We start from the raw sequence: 19,045 nt of genomic DNA, 5'->3' as shown, positions 1-19,045 counted from the left end.
GGGGAAGCCTGCTATAGAGGATACCATCAAACCATATAGTTAAATCACAGTTTAGTAAATCATTATCTCATTTAACAGTGAAATAGTTAATTTATATAAATTACTGGTAATACATGTGCAAATATATAGGAGTTGTGCATAATAGTGAAGGTCATGGGATTCAAAAGCATCTTAGGCCATTAGACGAAAGACTGAGTGGTATGGATTTCTACAGAACTCTAAGATGGTATTATTTTCATGATTTAATGTTATGTGCGTTTTATATTGAATAATAAAAGCAAGCTGCTCGTCATAGCGTAACTCTTGTACTAGAGTTCAGGTTGTATTGAAGCAAAGTCTGCTGTAAAGAATAACGTTAGAAGTTGGGCATAGATGTTAAAGATAGGACAAGGAATGGGAGTTTATTGGCAAGAGATTTGGAGGGTTGGATAGTGTAATATATTATATATCACCATATAATATACATGTTCAGACAAACCCATAGTCATATATATTTATATTAACACAAAACGTTTTTTCTACATATAACAAATTTTTCAAAAAACGTTTGACAATGTGTGTAATGTGATTGTTTTTTTTTTTATTATTTGCAAGGAAGAGTATATCCCTAATTACATCTTGCAGAAATATCACAATCTGAGCAAAAATCACAAGTTAGTTTTACTCAAAAAAATTTATTTAAGTCTTGTAGGTATTCCCATGGTGTCCTTTAAACTAGAAAAATGTTTACTATTATTTCATGTTTACATTTTTACGTACATAGTTTTACTTACAAAATATCTGAATTGTGCTTTGAGTGTATTTTGAGTTTTTAATTAATAGCAGGGTGGATATACCCAGATAAGGGGTTTGAATTGATTCATATATTTGGGTCACATTCATAAACATTCAGTAACCTGTAAGCTAAACTTCAGAAAATGTAGGCTTTTCATGTGAGATAAACTTCTCAGTAGATAGTTGGGTTGCAATAAAAAGTACCATTAGTTTCTTAGCAAGAAGTTGGATGTGATGAATATTTCCCATTTAAAAAAAAATATATATATATTTTTTTTTACAGAATGCAAAATTTTCATTGATTAGGTTGTTTTACATTATCTAGAATCAGGTTGATAATAAAATTTTTAGTCCCTCATTTTGCAATGACTTTTTAGAGGGACCAATAAATAGTTAACTCTAAAAGTGTTCCAATTAGTTTTCTGCTTTTGAAATACAATTCCCCCAAAATGCCCAAGGTATATGGAGTGAGTAATAAGTGATACGTTTATGTATTATATTCTGCTAAGAACGTTTCAGCCTTTTAATGAGCAACTCTGATTGTAAATGATAACACATTTCAATCCTACTATTTTACTTGATGTTGATTTTGAATATTTAATTTAGGGTTTATTCACTAAACAGTTAATTGTAGAGAACTGAAAAACAAACTGCGAAGTTTGGCCAGGTTGTGACTACAGTGGAATTTTTTTTCAAATCCGCTGTCTTGGGCTAAATTTTGTAATTTGATTTTCAATTTACTATAAATCATTTTTTAGCGAATTAGTGAAACCCATTAGTGAGCAAGTTAAAGTTGAAAGAAGGCAGTGAGTAAGTGTGGTCAAATTTAGCTTCCAGCATGGCCCTAAGCTAAGCTAGCAGCTGCAAGCGAGTGGGAATGGTAAAGCCAGACGACAGGGAGAGCAAGAGGGAGCGCAAGGTCAGGAAGACCCAGGGGAGTAGAAGGAGGGAGACATGCACTGATGCTTGGTATAGTGGATGATTCCATACTTGTGTCAAAAATATGCCATTGCTACAATTTGCATTTGAATGTTATGATAAAAAACATTTGCATGAAGCATTTTGAGTAAGTAAAATCACATTGATAAGCAACGTTATAAAATATACAATAATGAGGACAGATCTTGATGGCTATAGCAGATGAATGGTCTCTTTTAGAGTTCTAACAGCTATTAATATATTTTGCTTGAAAGTAGGAGCTAAGCTGCCTATTCGCAGCCCATAATAACACCACTGGATTATGGCAAACTAAAGGAACTCTGTGATATCATTGATATATGGCTCATGCAGTGTCACTGCTGGTGGACTTCTCAAAGCCTATTCCAAGGTAGACACCATGGACTGAATTTCAATAAAGGACCACTAGAAGGTGCATCAGTGCTGTAGTCTCACCATCGTGCAGAAAAAAGAATGCTTGAAACATGCTGGACATTTTAGGTGTTTTTACATTGTGTCACTGATTCTCTTTGATTGTTTCTAAAGTGGGTAACACTATTGCTGCTGAGGGATACTATACTTCATAGGCCGTCATCCAGCTCAGATGTAAATTATCAGCTGAAGAAAAAAGTAAGGAGAACCTATCACTGTGGGGACTAATTATTGCAATTATTGTTTCAAATGAATTGTTTTGCCTTATTTTGGAGCAATGTGAGAGATGTATAAGAAGGCTGAGCTTGATGGATACTATATAATCTATGTAATCCCAGATATCTCAGTGAGGAAGCAGAACATTTTGCTTTTCTGGCTCCTGCAGCAAGCTTGCTTCAAGATAAAGACTACACCCTTGATGTGCTCCTGTTCTGCCATCACTGATGCCTTGTATGCAAAGCAATTGATGTAAGGCTTCCTTCCCTGCCAAGTCATTGTACAGAAAATACTATTAATTATGTATCACGTCTGTCCGTTCTTGGCCATACAACCATCAGTGCTTCTTTAAGACCTCCTTAGGGAAGACTGGGGGCTCGGGAACTGGTGAGATATGAGCGAAAGATGCATTTGAAATATATGATGATATTCGAGGATGCCATGTTTTAGCCTGTTCACAAATCTGTGTCATTACTTCAACTTTACTGTTTATACACAGATAATCACATATGATAAAACATAACTCTTTTCTGGAGAAATTCTAGTCTCTTTTGTCAATGGAAATGATACATTACACATTCCTGAATTTATAGTGTACTCAACGCAGTAAAATACAGATTCTAGAGCACATATATGCTACTTCCCAGGAGGAAATGCATTTTATTTTACATGCGTGGGTAGCTATGCTATATTACTTATCTTTTATTACACTTTTTTGTATTTGTCCTGGCAGTGTTATATCATAAAGCACACAAACTCAGCGGGAGTGCACAGCCGTACAGAGGTTAATATACAGCTACTGGACATATTCTTCCTCTTTTGTTTTTTGTTTAAGGAAACGCATCAGATCTTTTTCCTCTGATTAAAAATGGGGAGAATTAAAAGAATGGTGTTATGTCATGACAGCGTGTGGGAATCGTGCAGGGTGATAAAGTCAATGGTTGGAGTGATGGGGGGAGGGGGGGAGAGGGTGTCACTCTGACGTCAGCTAAATAGGTGCCAAACTAAATATGAGTTTCTTCCATGGGAAAAAATATCAGGCAAACAAGGATACTGTCTTTAGAATTTGTCCTTGTTACATAGTTCATTAAAATCAGTAGTTATTTATTATTTACACTTTCAATGTGCTAATACACATTAAAGTACAGTACATGTAACATTTTAATAATATTGTAACACAAACTTTTTGAGATTTTACAGAATGATGTAAACTTTAATACGAAAAAATACACATATTATGATCTTGTAAAAAAAAGTGTAAAATGTAGATTTATTTTAGAATATTTAATTAAAAATATGCACATTTTCATTTTTTTTAACATTTACACACATGGTGTTTTTAAAAAGCATATTTGCCACTAGAAACAATACATTTCCTCCATACTGTCATAGAACCAATGCTGATAAAATGCAACATTGTTAAATGGAAACTGTATACACCAGAATAACTATAGCTTAATATAGTTGTTCTGGTGAGTATAGTCAGTCCTTGCAGGCTTTTTAATGTAAACATTGCCTTTTCAAAGAAAAGGCAGTTGTTACATTACAGCCTAGGAACATCTTTAGTGGCCACTCCCTCCAGCACTGATGTTCAGTATCTCCACGCTCTACATGAAGTCACTGAACTTTCCCCATAGAGATGCTTTCATTCAATGCATCTCTTTGTGGAGATGCTGATAGGCCTGGGTGACGTTTGGCTCTGCCTTTAACCCGCCTCTTTGGCTGAGGTAATCAGAATTGATGATCTCAGCCAATCCAATGCTTTCCTATGGGTAATTCTGATGATGTCAGCCATGGAGGCGGATCAGGAGTCAAAGGCAGACGTGAGGAGCCCCGCACAGCGCTAGAAAAAGGTGAGTAAATCACCTTTCTAACCCAAGATATGGGGAGCCGACAACCTAAACAGTGTTTTTAGAACTATTGTGTCAGGAATACACGTTTGTGTTCCTGACACTATAATGCCCCTTTATACACACTTTAAAAATGGGAAAAGTACTGTGGTCATAGAATAACCTCTCAGTTTGTTTTAGAGCTTTGAAGATGATGAAGCATTATAGGGATTTTACTTTTGGCAAGTTCATGTGAATTGTGCAAGAAGGTTTATATGTATGGTTTATAGGGGTATTTCATTATGTAGATTGTGTGATATATATGATTTTGGATTATTTACCAGGTATTGAATGAGTTAATACTGACATGTGTATGCATTTTTCCCTTGAGCTTTAGATGCAATAAGTGTTTTTAAACCCGCTTTGCACCAGAGCCAGCCATCTATAACATAATTTGTGGTAAAAGTGTCTATTTTTGTGTGCCGAGACTTTTCGCAGGCAATCGGTTTGCTAAATTTATGGTGAGTTCAATTGATTTCTGTCAGGTAAATAGGGCGCAAATAATATCGTCCGATAAATAGTTCTCACATGCAAAAAAAACCCACACTTTTGTAATGGCAACAGAATAGCAGGGTAGCCAAACTGCTATCACTTTGGCTGTTTTATTGCACATTGCTTGTAAAAGAATGGATCCTTGTGTTGGCGGAGTTAATAAACACAGGCTATTTGAGAATGATAAAGATATATGTTTTCTTGTTTTAGAGATATGAAACATGCTGCACATCGACCCATACATTTGTTCAGCTTTGTGTCAGCTTGTTTATTGTGATGCAGTCTGCATGCTAATAATGATCTAAACACACAGTGAGATAATTAGGTTGCAGCCGGGAAATCCTCCAACTTTGATACATGTGACAGTGTCAGTTGTGCCGCCTATCTTAAACTTGTAGTGTGAGGCTCTGCTTTAAATCATGATCTGTTTCACCAAATATATTGATGATGATCCAAGATTTGAACCATATTGTGTAAAGTTTTACTTGTATTAGGCCTTTACTGGCATCTGAAGCCTGTATGTACTGTATCATCCACGGTATTTGAAAAATGAACATTACTGTTATCGCATTTTAATCTTTCCCCCATAAGACTCCTGATCCTTCTCTCACTAGATCAATCTCCGTGGCCCGTCTGAGTAATTTATAAAGTGCTTCACTCTGCGGTATTGCTCAGCCTCATTATCATTCATCTTTTTTGCATATTTAACTACTGATTTTAATTAGTCTTTTATAATTAATGCACATAATTTGAATCTTTTTCTCAAGTGTCTCTCAAAGAAAAGTATACTCAGTTATAGCTATTATTCCAAGCATGGTATATTGGTTCTTAAAATTGTAGTATGGTGTAATTTTAGGATCAAAATATGTTCTGTTTGAATAAACAAATATCCCATTCAAATTTTAGGAATCACTACAAAATGTATGTCTGAAGCAGGTATGCTTATCTCTGAATAAATTATATATTTTTCTCCTTCCTCTCTATCTTTTTCCATAAGGTAACCCACTCTGCATAGTTTTATCATTATTATTATTATACAGTTTGATTAGCACATTTCAGATCAAGAATGGCAAACAAATTTTTTGTGAAAACTGGAAAAACAGACAAAGCTCCCAGAATATAGAACAAACACGAAAAAACATAAGAGGTGGCAGGAACTACATCCCATTGTCTTGAAAAGAATAAACACTAAATACCAGAGTATTTGCACCTAGCTAATAAATTATACATACTTAACTTGTACTTAAAAGCATTGATATATTTTCACATGTGGAAGAATGACATGTAAACATGCTAATATCTAAAATTAAACTTGAAAATTAAAAATTTTAGGACTCACAAAATGGGAGCCACACAGCGCTCGTGGTTGTCAACTCAACGGTACAATAACTGCCAATGGATACAAAACTCTCTTGCTGGTTAGAAATCTCATTATGTATACAGAACAATCCTTCCAATATATGGTGTGTGTATATATATATATATATATATGTGATTCAGCCTTGGGACACTCTCAGTTCTATTTGGTTTAAAGAACAACTGTCATCTCCAAACTATTTTTTAATATAATAAAAAAATAAGGATCATTCAGCCATATGCTCCCTGCACTGAAGCATTGAAGACTATAGAGCCAAGGGTACGTGTATACCTATTCAGCGCTCCACTGGGTTTTCGGGAGTGGTTTTATACCACTCGGTACACCTTTATCTAACGAACTGTCAATGTTCAAACACTGTCTGACTCAAGGTACATGTATATGGCTGGAGGATCCTATCATATACTGAAAGGTAAGGATGTGTTTTCCTGTTTGTTTGTTTTTGCATATACTTAACTAAAAAAAAAAAATCTAATCCCTTTCAAACTTTTATGAAATTATTATTATATTAAAAAAATATTTTGAGGTGACAGCTGTCCTTTAACCCCTTAAGGACACATGACATGTGTGACATGTCATGATTCCATTTTATTCCAGAAGTTTGGTCCTTAAGGGGTTAAGTAAAAGTTCTGTCGAAGAATAAGTATACTTTCACATTTATCATGGTAGGTAATTATGTGGTGGGATAATGTATCCCCACTGTCTAATGGAGATCTTAAGAGATCAACAAAAGTACTTTATTTTGTTCTGTTAACTGTATTTATCAGTTTATATTAGAACTAACAGGCTAGCTGAACAAGGCCTGGCTCTATTTACGCTGCATACAATAGAGATAGATAGGCAGACAGACAGACAGACAGATAGAGAGATAGATAAATATATATAGAGACAGACAGATAGATAGACAGACAGACAGACAGCAACCTCACATACTATAAATACTAATGTCTGAACCTCAATGGATGTAATTTGAGAGACATTATATTCAAAGATAGTCTGCATAATATAGTTCCATATGCCTTAAAAATATATTAATTTGAATATGTACACATTATATACCAGTAACACATAAATTAAAACATTCCCTTTTTTCCAATTATGTCCTGGAATCTAGCACCACGGAGGTCGACACCTTTCTCTTCATGTTCCCATCTGTAATAAGCAAATGTGACCAATCAGCTCTCGGTTGAATAATGTCTTTGTTTTAATTCCACTAACAGCTTTTACTTTAAGTGCTTTTATAAATTTGTTAATTCATAGCGCTGGGAGTTGCCTCTCTATGTGGTAACTAAGTATTGGTCTCTGTTTGGCTTCCACAAACAGACTATTTACTTAGGCTCCTTAATGTATTATTAAAATGGGTAAACTCTCTGGGGACATCATCTCGTTATATGCCTCCATTTCCCAAATAAACCATGCGTTGTTTTCATCTCTTCCTCTTGCTCTTTAATGATCCCAGTGGTGATTCAAGAGGTATTCTTGCACCTCCTTTATCACCAACATTTTATTATGCAGGCAAATATAGGAAGAAGGGAAAAAAGTAGGGAATTCAAGCCAGCAATTCTGTTTGAGGTTTGCAATTAGTCATGTGAGTGATCACAGCTGTGATACTGCCAGGTTCTCAGCCTGGATTTGATGATATTGCTCGTTTACACCTGCTCAATCAAATGCAAGTCTGTGTGTGTGGGAAATACCTTACTGTGCTTTTAGCAGGGACAGAGAAGGTATACAGGCATTAATATAGAGATGATCAGATTTCCGAATTTAAGTGTATTGCTTACATAGTGTATAATGCTGGGATGTAAGCCCTTTACCAAACATGTTGTAATTAACTATAATAACTGTGACATCCCTGTTTATAAGGAACTGGTCTGTATAAATTAACTTTAATTGATGCTACATTCAATTAATTTAAGCGAAAGGTTTAAGCTAAACTTTGCCCCCAGATATTTTTAGACTTCAAACCCTATAATTCCCTATCTGTATATTGCAATCAAAAAATTTTGGGAGTTGTAGATCATCATCTTTATTATTGTAATTGATTTGCTATAAGTGGTTATGGTGCCTAGAGTCCCTGAGTGTTAATGTTAAGTGGTTTACAGCCTGTCTCCAATTATAATATGGCGAAGGAGGACTCAACCTTGCTTCATACCATTTCATACTGGGACGGCTGAAAGTGACCGGCGGAAAGTGCTCAGCTGACTCTCGGTCTATCACCACCCAATATACCTGTTAGGGGACGTGAGGTGGAACATACCTCCTCCTCCGCCATTTTGTCAGTGGGAGTCAGGCTACAGGCTGTCAAGCATCTCTCCTAAAAATTGGGGAAATCATTTAACATTGATGCACAACCAACAACTAGCAAACTCCAGTAGCCATAACCATTTCAATGTAGATGTGGTTATGTTGACTACAATGTTTCTGTTTTGACTAACTGGAAAAACTAAGCACCAGATATTGTAGAAAACTTTGGGTTGCTGCTTAGGAATGTACATTCTAATGTCTAGCTATTTTTCATAAAAGAATAAATATATATGTAACTACACATTAATTTAGCTTCTTGTTATGAATTATAGGTGGGAAATTGAGTAGAAAAAATGGCAAGACAGCAATAAATTAATACAAAAAGAAGAGAACTAAGGTAAAATGAAAGAAAGCTGTGAAAAACAAGGGGAACAAAATAGTGGAGTCAATTGGGGAATATATATATATATATATATATATATATATATATATATATATATTTATTTATATATATATATGCACAATAATATCCGTTGAGACCAGAGCCAGATTACTTGAAAGGTGGCACTTGGAAGGCACTCCTTGAATCAGCAAGGATATAAAAATATATCTCTGCTCTGCTCAAGGGAGCACTGTGGTCTGCACCTATATGGCACACAGATTATGTTAACAGCTCCCTTGGGGTTCCCCAGTGCTCCTCCATCAACATGCCAAAACCAATAACAACCAGGTATCCAACCATGGTTGCCCTCCACTAGACCACCAGAGATCCTGCAAAGAATGGTCTCCACTGGACGACACGGGATTACACCAACTCATGCCAAAAGGTAAGCAGGAGTGGGGCAAAAGAAAAACCTTTGCCTCACAAACTCCGTCACACAAACATAATACACAAAATCCAATGGACACAGACACACATCTCTAAACCAGAACAATCAGCCTCTCACACACATACCGTCCTCAACCCCCGCCTCCACCCACACACACACACAACACTCAGTCACGACACTTTAAAACACAAAACTTGGCCTCCCCCACACATATGCCACAACATACACATCTCTCACAAAACAGAGCCCAGGGGGCTATGATTGTGCCCCATCTGGCTGTAGATTAGCTTAATCAAGCTTGTGATACATGATTAAGACATACATACATTTGCAAGAAAAAGTATGTGAACCCTTTGGAATGATATGGATTTCTGCACAAATTGTTCATAAAATGTGATCTGATCATCATCTAAGTCACAACAATAGACAATCACAGTCTGCTTAAACTAATAACACACAAAGAATGAAATGTTGCCATGTTTTTATTGAACACACCATGTAAACATTCACAGTGCAGGTGGAAAAAGTATGTGAACCCTTGGATTTAATAACTGGTTGAACCTCCTTTGGCAGCAATAACTTCAACCAAACTTTCCTGTAGTTGCAGATAAGATGTGCACAACGGTCAGGAGTAATTCTTGACCATTCCTCTTTACAGAACTGTTTCAGTTCAGCAATATTCTTGGGATGTCTGGTGTGAATCGCTTTCTTGAGGTCATGCCACAGCATCTCAATCGGGTTGAGGTCAGGACTCTGACTGGGCCACTTCAGAAGGCATATTTTCTTCTGTTTAAGCCATTCTGTTGTTGATTTACTTCTATGCTTTGGGTCATTGTCCTGTTGCAACACCCATCTTCTGTTGAGCTTCAGCTGGTAGACAGATGGCCTTAAGTTCTCCTGCAAAATGTCTTGATAAACTTGGGAATTCATTTTTCCTTCAATGATAGCAAAATCTGTCCAGGCCCTGACGCAGCAAAGCAGCCCCAAACCATGATGCCCCCACCACCATACATTACAGTTGGGATGAGGTTTTGATGTTGGTGTGCTGTGCCTCTTTTTCGCCACACATAGTGTTGTGTGTTTCTTCCAAACAACTCAACTTTGGTTTCATCTGTCCACAGAATATTTTGCCAGTACTGCTGTGGAACATCCAGGTGCTCTTGTGCAAACTATAAATGTGCAGCAATGTTTTGTTTGGACAGCAGTGGCTTCCTCTGTGGTATCCTCCCATGAAATCCATTCTTGTTTAGTGTTTTACGTATTGTAGATTCGCTAACAGGGATGTTAGCATTTGCCAGTGACTTTTGTAAGTCTTTAGCTGATACTCTAGGATTCTTCTTCACCTCATTGAGCAGTCTGTGCTGTGCTCTTGCAGTCATCTTTACAGGACGGCCAATCCTAGGGAGAGTAGCAGCAGTGCTGAACTTTCTCCATTTATAGACAATTTGTCTTACCATGGACTGATGAACAGCAAGGCTTTTGGAGATACTTTTATAACCCTTTCCAGCTTTATGCAAGTCAACAATTCTTAATCGTAGGTCTTCTGAGAGCTCTTTTGTGCGAGGCATCATTCACATCAGGCAATGCTTCTTGTGAAAAACAAACCCAGAACTGGTGTGTAATTTTTATAGGGCAGGGCAGCTGTAACCAACACCTCCAATCATTGATTGGACTCCAGTTGGCTGACATCTCACTCCAATTAGCTCTTGGAGATGTCATTAGTCTAGGGGTTCACATACATTTTCCACCTGTACTGTGAATGTTTACATGGTGTGTTATTAGTTTAAGCAGACTGTGATTGTCTATTGTTGTGACTTAGATGATGATCAGATCACATTTTATGACCAATTTGTGCAGAAATCCATATCATTCCAAAGGGATACTTTTTCTTGCAACTGTAAGTAAGCTTGGTTGATATTGATACAATTATAAACTAGATCTACCAAGAGTCTAACCGATAACATAAAAATAACACATTAAGATGAGAATTAAGTTGCAAGTATCATGACACTACCTTTTAATAAAATATTTTACTGCTCTGTTTTCAGGAAAACATACAGATATACATTTCTAAAAATGTCAGGTGTGATGGAAGAGTTGCCAATGTTATTTTGAGTTTAATTTAAATGACCAGTTTCTTAATAATAAAATAAAGATTTGTGTTATCTGTGTGACTCAAAGTAAGATGGCACACATAATATGCTTACAAGGACTTGCTTTTGCCACCGGTTTAATTTACAAGATACTTTGAAAGAAAATATTTTGTATTCACAAAACCATGCAGAGCTTGTTGAAATAAATGTGTAAAATCAATAATCTTGCCTATAATTGGGAATGAATCAATATAATTTCCCTGCATGCATTTATCAGTAGTATCTATAACTGTTGATTTAGCTCTTCTGCTGAATAAACCCAATTTTCATTATATCTCTTTCCACCTACTTAAGTAAACATGGACATCTGGCACTAACAATGATGTGTGGGTAAGCAATTGTAAAGGAAATTAAATAAGACTATGTGAAATCAATTATACAGTAATATTATTAACTATTGGCTTCCACTGTATTTTAGACTTTTCTAGAGTGAATGCAGTAGATATACCATAGAATAAAAAAATTGTAGGCAAGTGGTTCTAAAACTGTGTGCCGCAGCGCCCTGGGGCACTGCAACGTGCACACAGGGGTGCCGCAGAATGTTTCCCTGCTGAACAGGGGCTCGGTCTGGTTCCACAGTCCTTTAAGACCGCGACCGGACCCCTGTAATGTCGGCCGGCTGGAAAGAAGTGTCAGCCTGTGACTTCCTCCCAGCATCCTGTAGGGATAAAGCGTGGGAGGGGACAGCTGCAGCATGAGGGGAGGGAAGCATGAAGAGCTTCAGACCTCTCACTCCCACAGCAGCCAGCAGGACTCCAAGCCACCTTCATGGCATATAAGTTAAGCTAATAGGTGGGTGGCTGGAGATAAAAAAAAAATCACTTGTGTGTGTGAGTGTGTGTAAAAGTTTGAATGTGTGTGAGTGAGTATGTGTGTATGAGTGTGTGTGTGTGAGACTATGAGTGTGTGTATGTGTGTGAGTATGAGTTTGTGTGTGTTTGAGGATGAGTGTGTGTGTGTCAGGGTGTTTGTGAGTGTGTGTTTGTCAGGGTGTGCATCTGTGTGTGTGTGTTTATATATATATATATATATATATATATATATAGATATGTATATATGTCAGTGTGCTTCTGTGTCTGCACACACATCTGTGTATGTGCATCTGTGTGTCAGAGTGTGTGGTTTTATGCCAGTGTGTATATCTGTGTCATGGTGTGGGCATGTATCAATGTTTGTGTGTGTCAGGGTGCATATGTGTATATGTTGGTGTGTGTATGTGTCTGTGTGTATCTATATGTGTGTATGTGTCTATATGAATTTGTGTGTAAGTGTCTGTGTATTTTATATGCAGCTGTGTGTTAATGTGCATGAATATCTGTGTAAGTATGTATGTGTGTGTGTATGTGCATACATCCAAGCAGTCAAACACCAGCACAACATACACGCCCACTACTGCAATCTAACTCAAATATTACATACACACACCCCTGCATTAAAACTAAAACATATATATACAAACACACCCCTTCACTCAAACACAGATACTTCTCACAAATGTACATCCACATTTAAAAGTGAACATTACATTCAGACACACCCCTTCAATCAAACGCAAACATTACATACAAACACCAACACTGTACATTACACTATAGTGCCAGTAAATGCCGCAGCGCTGTACAGATAGGCAACATAGAAATTTTGACTTGGGGATCCTTGGGAAAAATACTGAAATATTAAGGGTGCCTTGAACCTAATAGTTTGGGAACCACTGTTGTAGGCCACAAAATAAATCTCATATTCATGTTTTCAACAACAACAAGGTCAGTTTAAGTACAAAACATAAAACAAGAAATACATTGTAAAGAATGTGATCAAAAGGGAAAAAAATGTCCTTCCTTGTTGCTCCACGTTGGATAAATTCATATTGTTTAAGAGACTTTCCTGTGACATCGTGCTATTGTAAGTTCATTTCTATTTTGCTTTACTTAGACCCCAGTAAAGAGCAAACAGGGTGGCTTAGAACCAGAGATCAAGTTGACTAAACTCGATTCAGGAACAATTTATCATTCTAGAAAACAAAGCCAATTCACAGTAGATTTTTATCTGCTTCCTTTATCTGTGTTCTTTTTTCATGTTTGCAATTTTCAGACACTGAAAAATAATGTTTTCAAAGAGATAATTGGGCAAGATTTTGTATCCCTTCCATGGACAAAGAGGCTAGTAACACATTGTTGTTCAATTTAGAAATTAACCTTCTGACCTTCAAAGAATAAAATCACAGGAATAGTGATTTTGCAATTCTGACAGACACTAGGTTATAATGTTGTCTATTTTAGAAATATAAAGATTTTAGTACCTCAAATTGTATTATCAACTCTTGCTGAAGGATCCATAATATTAATTTTCATTATGTAGTTTACGATACTCAGAGTCAAATATTTATATTCATATTGATACCAGAAGTACCAGACTTAATTCTCTCTGTATAATTGCCAATTTTCGGACATTATTTGTATTCATGTATAATGTATGCATAGTCAACTGTGTACACATATTGTATTTCCAAAACAAGGCTTTATGTAAAATTTTTTTTGAAAAGTCATATCATTGGCAAGCCCCAGTAATTGTTTTCCTAACAGCAAAATGAAGTAACAACTGAGTTATTTCTGATACTAATTAAATCCATGTTGCAAGACTATTTCAGAAACAATAATGTCACAATAACTAATTTATTTCTAACTCGCTGTAATCACAAAAAAATAGATGATTTATCCATATGTACTAAAGAACTAGATGAAGGCCGCATGTTGTGTGGAAGCATTAACACTCTATTTGTTTTTATGGATAATTTGCTACCCAGTTTATGTTCTTCAACTGACAACCTGTATTTCCATTTCTTTTATTTTTCATAACTCTAGACCACTGACATAATGTTTAAAGGGGCATTTAAAGCACCATCCTGGAACCTTCCTAGAGTGAGCTGTCAAACCGTTTGAAAGTGGTTTGACAACTTATCATTTAGTTCCATTGAGTGCTGGTCACCTTTACTTTTTATATGAATACAGTATATATATATATATATATATATATATATATATATTTAGCAGCACTAGAATAAATACAGAAAGAGGAAAAATATATAGATAAAAAGTCTTCTAATTATTATTATTATTTTATTATTTATATAGCGCCAGCGAATTCCATAGCGCTGTACAACGGATGGACTAACAGACACGTAATTGTAATCAGGCAAGTTGGACGCACAGGAAAAGAGAGGATGAGGGCCCTGCTCAATGAGTTTACATGCTAGAGGGAGTGGGGTATAGTGACACAAAGCATCAAAGTAGGAGTAATGAAGTAGGTTGCTAGAAAAGTATTCACTGAGGGCTTAGTGGGTTATTTCAAGTCAAAGAGAACACTTAGGCAGTGAGCCTGCGATATAGAGGTGATGGTAGCCATGTTGACTGGGAGGGAGACACTTGAGTAGCAACACTTGAGGGAGGAAATACCAGAAGTTCTGTTTTGGACAGGTTGAGTTTAAGGAAGTAAGCAGCCATCCAGATAGAAATAGCTGAGATGCAGTCAGAGACATGAGTCAAGATGGGCGTAGAGAGATTAGGAGAGGACAGCTAGATTTGCATGTCATCTGCATATAAATGTTAATGGAAGCCAAAGGAGCTGATGAGTTTACCAAGGGAGGCAGTATAGATAGAGAACAGTAGGGGACCAAGGACAGAACCTTGGGTGACGCCAACAGAGAGGGGTTGTGGAGAAAAGGCAGAGCCAAAGAAAGAAACACTGAAAGAGCGCTGGGAAAGGTAGGAGCACCAGAAGAGAGTAGTATCCCGTATACCGAGATAAGGGCGAATGAAAATAAGCTGTTGATGATCAACAGTGTCAAAGGCAGCAGAAAGATCAAGGATAATTAAAATAGAGTAATAGCCGTGAGATTTAGCAGCTATTAAATCGTTGGAAACTTTGGTCACAGCTGTTTCTACAGAGTGACGAGCGCGAATCCAGACTGAAGCGGGTGAAGCAGAGAGTTGGATTCGAGGAAGACTGTCGATCTTGCATACACAACTCTCTCAAGGATCTTGGAGGCTAATGGCAGTAGTGAGACAGGGCGCGATAGTTGGATGGGGAGTTGGGGTCAAGGATGGTTTTTTTCAGAATCGGGGTTATAGTTGCATGGTTGAAGGGTGAAGACAATGTGCCAGAGGAAAGGAAGAGATGAGATATGAGGGGATACGATTTAGGGAACAGGTAGTGGGGTGGGAGGATCGGAGCAGAGCAGAAACCTCTTCCGTTGTAGCAGGTGCGAATGAGCATAGAACAGAGGAGGGAGTGAGGTTGGAGGAAGTATTGGTAGATGAGGGAGAGAGATTAGAGATCTCTTCCCTGATTGTAGAAATCTTCTCAGTAAAGTGAACTTTGTTCTAAGGTACAAATGTCAATTCTGTGCATAAAAATAAATCTGTCATCAGCGTGCACTGCACGCTACTGACAGACGTGCTAATCTTAAACCCTTGCACTCATATTGCTCCCCCCACCCACTGTGTGTTCCCTCCTGCCTCCCTTCATTGCATATACATTTATTTTTTTCAATAGTGAATTCCACCCCTTCTCTGCAAATCGGTCCCACACCCTTTCCCTCAATGGCTCAGATTGCACCCCCATGTACTCTGAGCTGGCAAAATGTTCCAATTATAGGCTTCTCTATGAGAAGCCTGTTATTGGAACGCGTAAGTGCTGGGTGATTTCATGATGGTGCATGGGAATGGAGCACAGGGAGTTTTACCTGGACAGAAGCAATTGGTCTTTTTTGCCATACCTTCTACAAAATACTAAAAGATGTTATCAAAATGTTCTTCTAATTTAACAAAAATATTATATAATGAAAGCAGTGCCACCACTACTGTTATATATTGCTCCTGAAGGGCAAATATGGTCACTAAATATAATTCATTTGCCATTTATCTGAATAGGCCCATGAAAGCTTATAAACATGGCATGTACACAGGGCAGGGGCGTCCATAAGGCGGCACAGGCGACCGCCTTAGAGCGCCAGAGCTTCTGGCTGGGGACTTGGATTTTTAATTTTTCATATTACCTGTCTCACTGCAGCCAACACAGACAGCCAGGGAAGTCGGCCGGCCTCTCCTGATGGTGTCAGGAGGAGGGGGCATGACTTCCACTGCTCTTCTACAGACTCCCCAGCAATCCACTCTGTGCTGGCTGCAGGCTTCGGCTCCAGGCAACTGTCCACCCCTCCCTGAAATAAATTATGACTCAGAGGTGGGGGGATTTTTTTTGTCAACCATGCTGTGATGAATTGCATTTCACCACTGGGTTTTTGATAGGCCTGATTGCCAGCCTCTTGCCCCTGGGATGGATTGCCCTTTAAAAACACTATCTGGGCATATTGGATTCTAAAACACTGTCTCTGCCCCTTTAAATTCTAATGGAAAGGAACTGTACTTTTAAAGTGGCACTTCCGATACAACCGAAGTGCCGAAGTAGTTTAAGTGGCCACCATTCAACATACGAACACGTGGCGGCTGCCATTTTAATTCAGTCGAATGCGTTTAGCGGTGTTTGGTCGTCGAGTTCATGAACTGTGCATTCGAACGGAAGTTAACTATTGGAAATAGACCGGCCGCACAACCAAATTCTCTGGAACTGTTTTGGGCATGAAATCATGCATGCGGTCGGTCAAGACTTCCATGGAACTTTTAAACCCCTGCTCTGATCTGGGTGATTTTTGGATATGTTGTTCACCCGGATCAGGGCTATTGATATTTTCTGCCTGTGGATAATTAAGTTATTCCATTAGCTACCTTGATTATATCACAGGCAGAGGGGAGGGCTTGCTGACTGTAGATGGGAGTGTTACTGTGTTAATTATTGTCACTATTGGTTTTGTCCCATTGGTCCCTGTGTTCCATCAGGTCCAGGGGGTGTGCCTCTGTCCTAAAAATGTGTATAAAAGAAATGCCTTTGTGCTCAATACACCAGACCTTCTTACCCTCAACTCGCAGCCTCGTCTCGTGTTGTATCGAACACATATAACTGCTATATCACTGTTACCTCTTGTAAGAGCTCTCTCTCTAGCTATACAGCTATACTCTCCTGGAGGAGAGGACCTTCCCACAGCTATACTCTCCTGGAAGAGAAGTCCTTCCCACACGGTCCTGGATCCAGAGGTTGGAAAAGGGTGGGAAGGAGACTGCAAGACCCCAACCAAGCTACGGCGGTTCGTGGAGTCTGCGGTGGCTATGGTGTCCGGTGCGGGGCTGATGGTCCTTGGTAGGAGCATCAGTTGATGGACAGTCCATCACACATGTCCCCATCTACAGCCCCTGCCTACCACTTCTGTAGCCCCTGTGCCCACTTTCATCCCATGGCCCTTTTACAGCCCCTGTGCCCCCTTTTACAGCCCCTGTCCACCCCTTCTATAGCCCCTCTGCCCCTTTTACAGCCCCTACCTACCCCATCTATAGCCCCTGGGGCCTGCCTTCTACAGCCCCTTTTATTGTCCCTTCCCAATCCTGTGCCCCCTTTATAGCCCCTGTGCCACCAACCACAGCCCCTCTGCCCCCGCCCACCACAGCTCCTGTGTCCCCCCCCACCACAGCCCCTGGCCCTCCACCACAGCCCATACCCCCCTCTCTATGGCCCACTCCCCCACTTTACAGCCCATGCTCCCACTCTACAGCCCATGCCCCCACTCTACAGCCCATGCCCCCCTTTTATGCCCCTACTCCCCCCCCCTTATATGGCCCCTGTCCCCCTCTCTACAGCCCCTGTCACCCTTTCTACAGCCCCTTTGGGCCTCAGTAGCTAAAAATCCTTCCACCGGCCCTTCCATTACACAAATCTACTTCAGGTGAATTGATACATTTGGATATGATTGGTTTACTATTACATTCACACTATTTCACTATTGCAGTTTGTATATGCTCTTTATTTAACCAGAGGAAGTGTGAAAGGTGTGAACATAACTTCCCTGTAATCATAAGGTATTGTTAAATTAATTTTCCCAAATCCTCTCTTCCTGTTTGGGCTGTAGCGTCGATAACACAGTGAAATGCTGGCCTGAAACCAGAGTAAGAGTATCTTCATTCAGAAAATCTCTGTATCTGAAGAGCTACCATAGCATAGTTGGAAATTCTTTTTTATTATCAGTAACCGTCTCTGAGAAGTTTCATTCTGGAAACTAGCTTATATATCTTCATTTAGCTCACTAAAAAAATATATTCTGAATCCAGTAACTCTGGCACACATGTAAAGTTTAATTGAGAAAGTTTTGGTTACTCTCATAAAATTGACTAAGAAATGCTGGAACTTGAAGATAAGAGTGACAGTACGGCAGAGTTTTAGCGTACAGAAACTCATGATTTGGTGAATAAAATTCAATTAAATGGCTAGTATAAACTGGATTCATTAACTCTTCAACTGAAATGTCCAGAACAATGTTGACATTGTTTTTCTATGTTTGTGCAACCATAAGTTCCATATAACCTCGTTTGGTGCACCCATGGATATTATAGGGATTTCATCTGATAATATATATTCAGATTTTTACGTGCAGTGTAGTTAACCCCTTAAGGACTGAGCCAAATGTACACGTTGTGAACAAAACAAAACGTAAACAAAACCTGGAATTTGCGCTATATGTCTGTCCAACCGTAATTCACCTCTTTCATATTAAATGCACCCATCCTTATTATATATCATTTTATTCAGGGGAAACAGGGCTTT

This window comes from Pelobates fuscus, chromosome 12 (genome assembly GCF_036172605.1).
Source record: "Pelobates fuscus isolate aPelFus1 chromosome 12, aPelFus1.pri, whole genome shotgun sequence".
In the NCBI taxonomy this organism is placed as follows: domain Eukaryota; kingdom Metazoa; phylum Chordata; class Amphibia; order Anura; family Pelobatidae; genus Pelobates; species Pelobates fuscus.
The sequence above is the reverse complement of the archived record's forward strand: the minus strand, read 5'-3'. Positions refer to the sequence as shown.